Source organism: Cottoperca gobio, chromosome 11, assembly GCF_900634415.1.
Source record: "Cottoperca gobio chromosome 11, fCotGob3.1, whole genome shotgun sequence".
Taxonomy (NCBI): Eukaryota; Metazoa; Chordata; class Actinopteri; order Perciformes; family Bovichtidae; genus Cottoperca; species Cottoperca gobio.
The window spans coordinates 10,251,104-10,264,528 of record NC_041365.1 but is presented as its reverse complement, the minus strand read 5'-3'; the positions used below and the strand labels follow the sequence as shown (position 1 = coordinate 10,264,528).

At 43.3% G+C, this 13,425-nt stretch overlaps 1 protein-coding gene across 1 annotated transcript in view; it reads left to right on the top strand.

Moving 5' to 3' along the window:
* Positions 1 to 13,425, top strand: part of LOC115015461 (RNA-binding motif, single-stranded-interacting protein 3-like) — a 185,299-nt gene that overhangs the window by 121,131 nt on the left and 50,743 nt on the right.

Here is a 13,425-nt window from a genome sequence, read left to right as displayed (position 1 = left end):
AGGCCTCCTCTCTTTCTGTCACCATCTCTTTCCCTCGCTGGCGGTGCTTCTGCTGCAGGCTGAAACTTCTTGGGCAGGAGAAAACCCTCTTAATATTCACACTCATGCCTCTGTGCTGTTCTTTGCAATCTACTTAAGAGCTTGCACTCTCCCCTCTTTCCTCTCCTGCTCCGGCTCTCTGTTGCCATGTCCTCTCTCCTTCCTATCTTTCTTTTCTGCAGTCACCCTAGACAGTGGAACAAGCTGGCCAAGGAGAAAGAGGGTGAAAGAAAAAAAATGCCACAAAAGGGAGACAGATATGGACACAAGGCTGCAGCTGTGTGTTCGAAATGTATTTTTAATTCTGGGTCCAAAGTGGCATCGCTGTCCCAAAGGTTTAATACAAGGAGACATTGGAAATGTTGGAAAGAGAGCAATTCTCTAAAGGACTAAGGGTGACAAGAGGGGTTAGCCAAAAGAAAAGCAAGGTGGAAGGAGAGTAAAGATATGAAACAAAGAGTCAGAAGGAAAGGCCAAGATGAAGGAAAAGCATGCTGGCTAAGCACTTTTGGGGCCAGTTGCTGCAGCGCTTGCAGCCTCCCCCGTGTCTCGGCAGGACGCGGGGGCCAGACAGGCCGATACCGAAGAGATCTCCTTCACCCCTGTGGCAATTTTATTAACAATACTCACACCTCCAACCAGCGGGACAGAAACGGACCCATAAATCGCTCTTCACTATACAGTAATATCTCAGAGAGACTGGATTTAGAATCTCCATATATGCTCAGCCACTGCATAGCCTGCGGCCATTAAAGGCAAGGTGAGTGGTTATATTGAAGTTGAGCCGTAATAGGAAACCTTTAAAGCTGTAATATCAGGCTGACCTTCCCCTTTAAGGGTCTATCTCCCGGCCGCTCAGGCTTTATTATTGTTAATGGATTGTTCAGGCTTGTGCCAAGCATGAAGATTTACTGCCCTGATCGAGGAAATCCTTCTTTGGAATTAGGAATAGTTAAGTTTACAAGGTCTACTCTGGTCCGGTGCTACTATGGTCCCTCCTAAAGGGTTCATGAAAATCCCCCTTTCCCTTCATGTAGCTTTGTGTTGTTGCCATTTGTTATGTGAGGTAATGCATATGATAATCAATTCCTCGGTTTATTATAATTTAGGTCTTCTTTCTTTGTCATTTTGGCCAACCCTAACCCTAACTCTATCATTTATGATGACATCGTATGCACCAAAGTGATTCATGATATTGGCAAAAATGCTTGTTCCCAGATCTCAGAAATTAACTTTGTGACTCCAATGTTGATATAACGGACAGGAATGATTTCTAAAACGTATAAGGTATTAAGGTAACAACCAGGTTGTAATAAAAAAGACTTATTCTTTAAGTCTGCATGTACTTGGTGTGCGTCATATTTGAAAAGTGTCTCCCACAGATGTTCTAATTGTGAATACTGATAGATAAAGGTCCAACTCTGTCATTCCCTTGATACTTTTCCCATAGTTTTCAGTTTATCAAAGGGTGGCGCTGTGGAAGTACGCTTTTTCTGCTTTTTGACATGATGAGTTGCTGTCTGTTAAATGGAGATCTCTGCACATTCCTCTGTTATCAGCCTCAGATGTTCCTCTACGGACCACGGGGCTCTAACACATGCAGCGAATGCTCCTTTGTAGATGTAGATTTGTGTGTTCTTGCGCGTGTGTGTGTGTGTTTGTTTGTGAATACGTGTGCATGTCATGTGTTTTTAATGCATTTGTGTCTGTTTTGTGATTCATGCGTGCATATTGAAATGTATGCATTTTAAACCTGGAGCACACACGTAGTATATTTGTGTGTGTGTGTGTGTGTGTGTGTGTGTGTGTGTGTGTGTGTCATGTTGGTGGTATTTCCCCAGAGCCCCTTGCTATTCAGGGCAGTTTCTTCATCCATCCTGCTTTGACAGTTCAGCAGCACCCCCCCCCGGGGGGCCCTCGCCACACACAGCACAGCAGGAGCGTGTGTGTGCGTGTGCACGTGCATGTGTATACTTGTGTGACAGCCATGACTACTGCACAGTCTGAACCTTGACACATACACATGCACAAACCACCTAAGCACGAACATCGTCATGCACCACTAACTTTGACCTGAATGGAATGTCAACATTCATATAATGCTAATGAGATCCCTTTTTTCCACCATTTATCGTTTGAAACATAGTCCACAAACACACACAAAGTAACACAACCCTCTCAGCAAGCATGCACGTACACATGCACGTACACATGCACACACGCTTCTCGATGTACCAAGCTTGCTCACCAATCCTCTCAAGCCCATATCTGACAAGCCTCTGCATTTCCAGCTTAGCTACTCAATCACACTGTGTCAAGGTGTGTGTGTGTGTGTGTGTGTGTGTGTGTGTGTGTGTGTGTGAGACGGGGGTGGGTCTTGTTAAAGCAGCCCTCCTCTACTCAGATGTGTCCAGTGGCAATACAAAAGGATATTGAGTTATAACCTTGCTGTCCCAAACCAGGAAGTAAATATCTGGATATGAGGTGCCAGGTCATCTGTTCAATTCAACTGACCATGGGAAAATAAGCGGAAAGGAAGTCGCCATATTGGCAGGATGTTAACGTTGAGTAGCAGATAACGCAGCGACACAGAGAGGAGGAACATACAGAACAGAAGATTATGGAGATGCCAGCAGATGGCCGTTAATGGCGCCACAGACAGATTCCATACACTTCCTGTTTTTAATTTTAATGTAATAACATCTAACTTCCTTGTGATTACAGGAGATGTTGAGATGATATACAGTGTGGGGGGATGATGGCAGATGGCAGCTAAGGATACTTAAACAGCTCCCCTATTCTTACTGTTACGTGTTTAATTAAATCATATCTAATTTTCTAGTGCTTACACGTGTTATTTAGATGCAATATATGGTGTAATGCACTTTTGATTAACGTTGCTGTTACTCAGAGTCGCCATGTACAGAATGTGAGGTGTTATATCAAAACTTGTAGTGATCAGACATCCTTTATAACTGTAACATAAATAATTAGTGCGTTAAACCTCAAAGACACGGTTATATTGTTCATAAGCACTAAAACATGTCGGTACTCCCCAGAGACTTTAATTAGATACTTGTCTGTGTATTGCAACAAGTTCTACAGAAACAAGTACTACGGCACTCGCATATAGATGCATCTAATAAGCTATCCAGGTCAGGTTTGTTTGGCGAGGCCTGGTTGATATGAGACGTGCGTAGCTTTTCGTCCAAACAAGCAAGTCACCGAGGCCTGCTCCAGCCTCTCTGCTCTGCCCACGTCTGATTGTGATTCAGAGAGAGGGACATGATCGATTGCCCTGATGGAGCACTACAGCTGTTTAGCTATTCTGTGCAATGCGGCAGCCGCTCTCTCTGTCGCTGTTGCGGGCTGTGAGTGTGCATTCGCCCGCACACAGATACAAAGTCTTTCACATACTCCTTGGATAAAGTGCATGTGTGCCAAAACACACATAGGTGTGTTTAATGTGTTTTTCTCCGATAGACATATTTGCCCACATCGATGCACGTCCCTATTATACATGTATTTAAAAATGCATAGGATACACACTTACAGGATTTATACACTCATGTAGACACAATGCAATCATTTCCAAGAAATTATCGACTTTGTAGTTATCCTTATTTTTCAGTGCATGTGGATTTACTCAATACACAAAATAAATAGAATTTATGAAATGTGACTACAGCAATAAACCATACTGAAGTGAGCCCAACAGGGACGCATTATGATTTACACAGCAACCCTGAGCACTGGGAAAGTCAAAGGAAGCGCAGATAAAAAGTGATTTAATCCGCTGGCTCCACTGAGCCTCGCTGATTAAAGCCCTTCGTCCCACAATGCATTAAACAGCTTAGAGATGACACCCTATGGTAAATGTAATTTGAACCGGAGATACATTAGCCATTGTTTGGTTTTGGCAGGTGAGTAGTCTCATGTACATTCCCGTATTGTGTGTGAGCCGTGGCAGATTGATAAGATTTGATACATGTTCTGTGCTGCTCAGGCAATTTAACTTGATTTCATTGTCAACAATCAAACAACAGCTAAATAAACAAGAAGGTGTGTTTTCAGAAGAGCTAAACACAGGTAGCGTTAACAAATGACAGCGCCAGACTTCAAGGAATCCAGCATTCTCATGAATGTCTAACTACACAGATAGTGATTCAGTGCAGACTGAATGTGCAGTAACACTGCAGCTTCTTCCTTTTCCCTTCCGTTGTTGTTGCTCACTCCATTGTCCTGCTGCCAATATGGCAACAGAGCTTAGAGTCGGCTCCAATAATGTCCAATAGATGCTGGATAAATAATGGAAACCACATCAGGAAGCAGCCACAGTGGCCCAGGGAGATGGAACCAAACGGAAACATGCAATATGTACACGCTTTACTGCTTCTTTTTTTAATATAATATAATCTCATTTTATCTGTTTTCACCATTTCTTTCTTTTTTCAAACCACAGTGACTGTCTCTGTCTCTCCTCACTCACACTCACACTCTCAGTTAAAAAGTACCCTGTTCTAATGTACACATAAAACTTTGATGTAAGCCTACAGTAACAGCCATATTCTTCATGGAGACGTGTGGAAATCAGTTTTCGGATTTACTTCCCGGATCTGTCAGAGATCCAGATGACACCCAGGCTTTATAGAACCGCCGCCGCTGCCAGACAGAGTTGACAAGGGTTACTAGTTGGCCAGCCCCCCCCCCCCCCTTTTTAAACAAAAGACAGTTCTGAACCCCAAGTGCTGGCCCGCCGACACATCCCGTCATTATTTGCAGATCACAAGGCCTGTGCCGCTGAGGGTGGGGGAGCTGTTGCTGGGGGTGCTGTTGCAGAAAAAAAGATTCCCTCCCCTGTTGGCGTCCTCACCAAGGCAACGGTGCCAAGATAGCAGAGACAGCCCACGGTATTAAAATGTCCCTCGCTGAATTAAGGCAAGTCCCAATTCACTTGGTAAGTCACAAAAATCCCTTCTGAAACTGTCAGTCATACTTGAGTAATCCATGTTAATTTCTGCAATCCCTCCCACACTCCCCTGGCTAATAACTGGCCTGTCAGCAGGCCCATTTCTCTCCCCTATGGCGTGTAGATTTAACATGTAGCCAAGTAGGTTGGTGGCTCGGCTGTCAGTTCGTCTCAAACACGGCTGCCTCTCCAAACAATGCCCATGATGCATCTGTGTGTCATGCATGGGTGCTGATCTGTGAATTGTTTATGTCTAATGTTTTAAGTCCTCTTTTTTGACATAATCAAAAGTTCAAACCATTATGTATTGATAATTAATTTACTACTGCTGTCACCCAGCGTGAACTCATATTTCTGTCTCTGTTTGGGAGACACAAAGACAATCAGACAGCTTTTCAATATACACTGCTGCGGATAATAATTAGCCACCAAACCCTCTCTCAAACGCGCTTCTCAGGATATTGCATCGTAATGAAATCTGCCCTCTTAGCGTGAACCTTCCATCCCCCACCCCTGACTTCACCCGCCTCCCATTAGAGGCAGGTCACACAGGAAGTTATTATTGGCATCCCCAGTAAATCAGACAGCTTCCTGAAAAAGGATCAATTTCCCCCGATGCACTTTCTCATTATAACCTTATCTCGCCCACAGACAATAATCTGGATTTGTCACGCATTGTTTGTTTTGCCACTGAACTGTATCAATCATGATCGGAGCCAACGGTTAGAACAGAGAGGAGGAGGAGGAGGAGGAGGAGGAGGGGAGAGAGGAGCCGCTCTGAGTGGATCTGTCACTGAAATATAAAGTATTCACCTGCTGCAGTCCCCTTCCACAGGAAATAATATAAGCCCTTTGATTGGCTTCAAAGTTTGTTTAGGCAGAGAAGAGGAGTGCTGGCTCCTGGAGGGGTTTAGGCAGGAACGATTGACTTTGCTCTCCACTCAACTACATCTAATGTGGAGAGAGACGGCATGTAGGAGAGTTACCATGAGAAAATGATACATAACGAGGGAGAGTAATGGAGAGAAATATAGCAGGAGTGCGATGGAAAGAAACAGATTAGGAGCTGAGGAAATGTGACAAGAATAAGAGAGGGAGATAAAAGAGAACAGATGGAAAAGGGCAGAGAGGGGAAGAAAGTGATGGGTGGCGCAGGGAAGCAAAAGAGAGAGGACTGAAAGTTGGATCAACCCGTGCTTTTGGAAGGTTAAATTTGAGTAAAGTTTAGGTTGCTGCATCTGCAGCAGACGAGATGAAAGGATGACATTGACTGTGCGACCGCTTCCTGAGCTTGACCCCCGTGACCCCGGACCAGCTGTCCACCATGTTGATCCCCTTCTATCTTTCTCCCTCTCACCCTGCTCACATCTCTCCTTGTACTATTCTGTTGTCCTTGCTTTTGTACTTTCTCTCCCTCTCTCATTCGACCCTCCCCGCCTCTCTTATCTTCCCTGCCGCCACTGTCTTTCATCCCTTACTCTCCCTGCACGTCTTCCCTTCCTCTCTGCTCGCTATTCTGCGCATCGAACACATTCCTGCTCAACCCTCCCTGATGCCCATCTATGTTACTGGATATGGTTGAGAGCATACAATATTAGTGCGAGCAAAATAAGCACCTGAGGCTGCTTATATTTATGAACAACATTCTTCCTCTCCTCGTTGTTTGATATGCGATCAGCCTGTTCATTGATGTGTGATGTGCATTGCTTTTGTGTTGTGGATTCCCTACATGGGCAGTTACCACAAAGTTTTTTCAGTTATCAATTATGTATCTTTGGAAGTGGAGCAGCAACAAAGCAGTGAAATATTCATCAATTTAAAATACACCCAGTAATTAAGAATACATTCTCTCACATTTTGCCTCATCGCATCACAAGCTGGTTTTAGCCGAGCTAGCTTCATGGCTTTTTGTGTCCTTCTGTCTGTCCACCCCATGTTTCCAGGCTAAAATATCTCAGCAACTATTGGAAACATTACCATCACAACTTATGCAGACATTCATGGTCACCACGTTAACAATCTAATGCCTTTGGTGATCCCCTGACTGATTTTAATGTTTAACATTTCCTCTAGCACCAACATCAGGCCAAGTGGTGCTGATAAGCAAATGTTAGCATGCCGACATGCTAAACTAAGATGGTGACAACGGTAAACACTACACCTCCTAATCATCGGCAGATAAGTACAGTCATTGGGAGTATGTTAGCATCCTGATGTATGCATGCTTTAAAACTATCTAAGGGGCTTTGTAGGTTGGTGTGTGTTGTTTCAGGTACTGTTGAGACAAAGGAATAAAAGACAGGTTTGAGGGATTGATCAATCAGTTTGACGACTCATCACACATCCAGCTACTGTATTACTGAGCAAATCATTAGTTTTATTTTTTAGCTCTATACAGTGAAACACAGTTGTGGACATCTTGTTGGTTGCTCACTCACTCTGTTGACTTTACAGTCATTCAAAAGAAAACTCTTTTTATACTTCTTCCTGGATCTAACTGGGATCTCCACCACTCTTAGGAATAAAGTCCTGAGATGCACACGTTATCTTCACGGATCTCTAAACTCCAGGTTTTTAGCCATCAGTCAACATAATCTAATGCAGGACCTGGGGCAATGCATTTCTTCTTCCAAGAATAATATTCTGCCTCTCAGCAGATACAGTAGGTCACTGAGCTCATAGCCTTTTGGCCAGCCTGCCTGTCCTCCAGAACAAAGATTAAGTTTGGTGAGGAGGATAATCATGCTCCACGGTCTCTGTGGTATGCAAGCAATTCAGCAGGCGTGCTCTCTGTGCATCCCACCTCCTAATCTCCTGCACCTTTCATCAGCTTACAGCATCACAATACATGATCGATTACAGCTTTCCATTCCGCTCTAGCATGTTTCTAGCATGCGTGTACATTTAGAAGTGAGGTTTAGCCAGGTCATCTGACTGACTAGAATTGACCTCAAGACTAATTGTGTCCTCTGTGTGCTTCCGTCAAGGAAGCAGTGTTGAAAAAAAAAAAAAAAAAAAGCAGGCATCAGTTACACCCCGGCCATGTCACTGTCACCATCCCAGGACACAAAGGGCAGTGAGATAAATCTAGCTGCTGCCCCCAAAATAGAGCACGGTCCTCCATTAGAACAGGATGCAGGCTGTGTGGGAACAAGCAGAGGTCACTGTGGTCAGCAGAGTTATTTCTGTAGCGCCACCGGACCTCCAGGAGTTGACGCCCTTTCATTCATCCGACTGCCTGCCAGCGGGGGTAGGGGACACACACAGAGACACAAATAACGTGTACACATCTACATGCTCTGCCAATGGATGATCAGCAGGAGTGGGATGTGTTCCATTTGATGAAACTCACTGTGATGGCGTCTGAGTTCCCAATGTTTTCATGTCACCTGGAGCTATTTGTGTTTCTTTGTATATGAGCGTATTTATATGAGAGCTGCCTGCTGCTTTGAGTTGAAGGACGATGGAAATACACCTGGTGACCTCATGTCTCAGATACACGGGCTCTCTGTCTGTCTCCGTTTCCTTGGCTGGCCGTACATCACACCATGGTTACTGTATCACGCTTGTGGTTTATTTCCTCTGCTTTTGCTCAGCTTATAAAGATGATTTAGAGTAGCTCACAGATATGGATGCACACTTTTTGGGCTTGCAAAAGCACAGAAAAGAACACAAAAGGAAAAGCACACGAGCACGCCAACAGAATGATTTCTTACAGTCTCCTACCTTTGTTCTTTGAGCCTCTCTCACTTCTTCCTCTCATACATCCACACACGCACACAAATACACACACATCAATAGTCCATTAGGAGTGTGTTGTTTTCATTACCTCCAGCTTGGCCCTGAGACAGCCTTCTGAGTGGAGTACAGCAGAGCAGAGCTGGCCAGGATTGCAGTATATATAGCGAGAAGTCTGGTAATTGCCAGCTCTCTGTTCACTCTATCCTGTGCGTCAGGTGGAAAGTATGAATCTGTGGTATCTAGGGACCACCCCTGCTGCGCTGCACCGCATCTCGCTACAACTGTCTGTCCCCCCACAGGGCACAAGTAATACGGGGGAAAACAGAGTGCTTTAAGGCCTCAGAGAGTCCAACAACTGCCACTCTAACAATACACGCCGCCATGGGAATAAAATAAAATATCAGGCAGCCCGCACTTTCAGCAGAGAGGCACCTAAAGATGTACCCTACTGAGAAATCTCACTGTTCTTGTCTTGTTTGCTACACAATAGTAAGTGTTGTTACTCCAGTGCAGCTTCTCTGTTGAAGTGGAATATTTGTGTTTGTTTTGTTTCACCTGCCTGAAGGCAGAAGGAAGGGTCAAGCACCAAAACATTTGAGAGGTCCTGAAACATTTCAAGATACTGTAAAAGTTCAGATAAAAGCCGACTCACATATAAATGTGTAAGGTAATAATATATTGAATAATAATAAAACAAGAAGTTGTTGGCGGAGAATCCCTTCACATATAATAAGCAAGTCAACTAATGGGAATCAAACATTCAACCGTTAGTTGTAGTCGTCATATTGTTGTAATGTTGGACACAACAAAAGCAACCACAGGTCGAAACCCCATATTGACAATTGTATTGTATTGTTGCAAGGTTAGTTCTCGTGTAGTCTGTGAAAGTATTGCATTCACAAGCTATACTTTCGGCATTAAGTATTCCTGTACCTAGGTAGATATGTAGATGCCTTTTATTATTTTTTTTACTCATCAACATTTTACCCTTTAATGTGAACTAATGTCAATCGAGTGAGAGCGTACGAGAGTGAAGCTCTCATACAATCATCCTGCATAAATTCAAGGCTGAATGAACAAATTAATGAATGAATAGAAAATGAATGCTTGCAACTGCAAAGTGGTTATAATAAAAAACAAATGAAGACAATCAAATTCTACTTTATTTTTTCCAGGTCCAAAACAGTCAGCAGTCATGTAAAATATACAGGATTAGGAGTTGACAGGCAACAAAAAGTAAAAGACTTATTTCCACATGTGGTTGGGCGATGCAGTTCTATTATATTATATCCTATTCTACTCCAAATAATTCATCAAAAAATGGTATTATACATCAAAAGGCCTCGTTGCTTAAAGGCGAAATAAACAAAGATGATTTATTTTCCTTACGTCCTTGTTAATCAGACCTGCAGCAGCATGTGCTATATAGAAGTATATACTGGTGTTTTCTTCAGTGTGTGGCCTTTACCAGCCCTTAGCATTTATAGAGGTGTTGACTTAATGGCCTTTTTGTGCAGCAGTCTGCCAGATAGCAGCGCTGTAGTTATGATAATACCAATACAGTAGGCTTTCACATTCACCAGTCCCTGCCATGATCCTCTTAGATGTAGACACACAGATTTATGAATTACCTTGAGCTAGTCGTATCTCTCTTTTAGCCCTAGACGTAATCTTGCCACAGATGCATCCAGATCAATTTTTCAGCATGTCTCATTTGTGGAGCGGGCTCGGCGCAACGGGGGTAAGGGTGGGGCGGTGTGGGGGATGGATGCAGTCGGGGTGTATCCAATTTCAGGCTGCAAAGCAAATAGCCTTGGAGATCAAGGATTATACAGCAGATTTCTAAATCGAGCTGATATTGATTCGATCTGCCCCTGGTGAACTTCACGTTGTACCTTCTCCATGTAAGCTTTTAAATGTTGATGCCTTAATGGCCCCCCTCGTCAGTATCGCCCCCCCCCCGATCTATAAAGGCCACAACAACTAGCCCGTATGAATATGGCCTTTTGTTTTTCAACATGTCACTTTTATTTATTTATTTATGTATTTATAACCTTTATTTTACCAGGATAGGTCTCATTGAGATTAAAAATCTCTTTTTCAATATCACATCATATTCCATGGATCAAAAATTGAGTGGGCACAATATGTGGTATTAGATATAAGGTATTATTTAGGATCAGAACTAGCTTGCTTTAAAACTTCCAAAGAGAAGAAAATCCTGTACGCACTTTTAATGATAGCTCATTGTGTTTCATTGTAATGCACATTCTAACAGACACACAACTGGGAAAGCAAGATCTCAGATACTATGCATACATTAATACATCTACACTTAATGCAGTCAGAATTTGAGTCAGTTTTATGACAGTCTTTTTTTTATTCCTGCTCATGAGGACGATCTTCAGATATTGACTCTTTTGTTGTTGTTCTGGCAGTCCTCGTCTCAGCAAGTGTGTGTTCCGCTGGTACTGATGATTGTCGACCACCCAGATGCTGAATATTTCCATAGAAACTTTACGTTTGAAAGTCAGATCCTTTTCAGTTCTGTGCGACAGAGGCATTAATCACAGGAGTTCCCGTCGGTTCTAATGCGTTTTGATGTGTTGTCCCATACTGAGCAGCACTCTTGGCACCCCTCTGTGACTTCACGGTCTCCATCTCCTTCGCCAGTCTAAGGACAGAATTAAAAGTTTATTGTCCTGCCATTTAGCCATCTGTTCTGCAACTTCCGCCTCACTCCACTGTTTCCTTTCTCTCCATCACACCCTTTCTCTCTCTGCATACAAAACCAGGTAACACTATACAGACACATATTGGAAGTTTAGTAATTGCTTTTGGAAAAGCTGAGGAAAAGAAAGTCTAATTATTCAACAATACCCCCTCAAAACAAAAGAAAGACAGGCAAAAGGGGGTTGAGACGGGTGTTGGGATCTGGTTAACTCGTCAAATAGGCCCATTATGGGGTAAAATCTACAGCGGGGAGTGTGAGATGTGTGCTATTGAGGGGAGAGTGTGTCCAAATCCCTTCAGCTCGCACAGCCATTACAAACAAGAGTGAATTAGCCAGCAGCCCCCTGCTGGGACAGTGAATGGATGAGAATGGGAAAGAGGACGGAGGCCGCTCTTCTCCAGCATTATCTAAATAACAGGCCGGGGAATTCAATAAGTACGGCCTCATCAGACCTCATCAGCTCCCCCAATTAAGCTGCACATCATGGCGGCTGGCGGGCTGGTTGCTGTTGGTGACAGATGAGCGCCAGCGTGGCGATGTGCTTGCCTCTGCAGCAGTGCTGTGCTGCCTCACATTCCTGCCATTGTTTAAGTGAAAGCTTTGGTGTGTGTGTGTGTGTGTTTGTATCTGGGACAGGTGCTTTGGAGGAGAATTATAAGCACTGATGAATACCATTGGTGTAACCACGGTGTTTGTTTGTGTAGCTGCTGAACAACAGTCCACACTGACACTCGGGCCCACTCGTGCTGTACTCCTGTCCTTGATAAACACCAGATAGCCGACCTCAACTTCAAGAAAGAAGGAGTTACCTTCACCACGTCGGTGCTTGTGAACCCAGTGATATCGATGTTGTACGTCAATATCTCTCCCCTCCCACATTACCTCCATGTGCTTCTCCCAAGGGTCAGGACATGTGGAGAAAAAACAAGGCTCTCCCACATCGATTGGGGCCCATTAATGCAGACTGAGAAAAACAAAGCCTTTTCAACACTTCTGAGATGTTTAAGCAAGGACTTACTCAAAGTTATTCTCCACAGGTCAACCTTTCTCTCTGGTTATCGCTCTCTCAAGGGGATTAAAGGGTCATAGCTGCTGATGCTAGTATAAATAATGCTGAAGACTTTGCTAAGTGTGTACATGAGAGGAATGTGCTGTCAGACCGCCTTCATACTTTGTTTAGTTTGTATTTCTTTATTTGAAACACTGACACAGGAAGGAAGCGGGGTCAGATTTTGACCAGAGATTGTTTTGTTTCAGGGGTTTAAACCTCTAAATCTTTCGAAATATTATTTTAGGGCATTCCTGCTTCGATAATTTACACCCTATTGATCAGTTGAAACTTAATTTGTAGGATTCAGATAGATAGTGATGACACATGCCAGAAGCAGTAGACATATGCACGGCAGACACATAATGATGCTGTGCAAGTGAATTTCAAAAGATTGGCTGCTTTGTATTATTTCAATTTACTTAATCACCCTGACCCGAGCTTCAAAATCTAAAACAATTTATACATTTCAGGAGATAAGCCAAGAAAAATTGCAATTTCCTTTGAAAACTGTTGATGTATTCAGTGTGCACAAAAAAGATGCCACTTTGTTGTCAGCAACTTCTTTTTAGAAAGACAGAAGGAAATTAGTGTCAACGCTGCTCGAGAACAAAGAGAATACCTAAGAAATTAATGAATTATGAGCCTTGGGAATATCTAATGCGTTGTTTGAAGTTCAGAAGTGCAGGGGTCTGTCAGACAAAGCGCAGATGAGTGGGTTAGCCATCTTACTTTGGACCTAACTTTGGCTTTTTAGTCTTATGAAGCAGGCTACATAGCTAATCTGAAATAACCCAGGCAGTTCATAACCAAAAAAAAGTGACAACACAGCCGTCTGTTAATTCAGTAAGAGTGAGGAATTTACTGAAAATAAACAAGAAGTCCAACAATGAC